Here is a 935-nt window from a genome sequence, read left to right as displayed (position 1 = left end):
TTCTAAAGCCTCTCTCCTTGGCCTACAGATGGCCCTCCATCACTGTGTCCTCACATGGTTGCCCCTCTGTGTACAGGCATCCCTAGTATCTCTCTGTGTCAGACATCTTCTTATAAGGACTCTAGTTCAATTTGATCAGGGCCCATGCTAACAGCTTCATTTTACCTTCATTATCTCTGTAAAGGCCCTATCTCCAAATACAGTCACATTCTGAAGTACTGGGAGTTAGCCCTTTCAACATATGAATTATAGGGGATCAAAATTCACCCACAACATCCTCCCAAATGGAAAACGTCTACTCCAGTAATCAAAAACAGAGATGGTAAGTGGGAACTAGGTAGAACATTTGCTTAAATGTAGAAGGCCTAACTCTTAGTAGAAAAGTTCCTCGTAGCTGAAACACTGAAGTTGACACATTTAAACGAGAAGCAGGTATTCTAGGTCCTCGCCTCTCAGTCCAATGGACCAGCAGAAGCTTCAGCAGCATCACCTGACAGCATGTTGGACATGCAGAATCTCAGGCTTCATCCCAGTCTAGCTGAGTCAGAACCTGCACTTTAGCTGCATCTCAGGTGATTCTTTTGCCCCTCACAGTGGAAGGGACTCTGCTTAGGCATTGCCTTAAGTAACAAGATTTGCTTCCTGTGGATGAGAGGGTGTGGCTTCACATATCTCTGGGACTCTGCCTGATTCCTGATGCAGAAAAGGAACCAAGTCCTGACAGCTACTCCAGTGGGCCTCCTGCCTCAGGGCTCGGCCACCAGCTGGAGCAGGCCCAGAAAGCCTTCATTCAGGACCACCACGACAAGGGCAGAGGGACCCTCTCTAGTCTGTTTCTTGGTTTGCAAGGGTAACCTTTATAACATTTTGACACTTATTTTTAAAATGTAGTTAGTGGACTCTAGGCAGCTCTCTGGGTTTCCACCACTTCCTTG

The sequence above is a fragment of the Galeopterus variegatus genome, unplaced genomic scaffold (assembly GCF_000696425.1).
Source record: "Galeopterus variegatus unplaced genomic scaffold, G_variegatus-3.0.2 Scaffold10208, whole genome shotgun sequence".
Taxonomy (NCBI): domain Eukaryota; kingdom Metazoa; phylum Chordata; class Mammalia; order Dermoptera; family Cynocephalidae; genus Galeopterus; species Galeopterus variegatus.
This window is presented reverse-complemented; position numbering follows the sequence as displayed.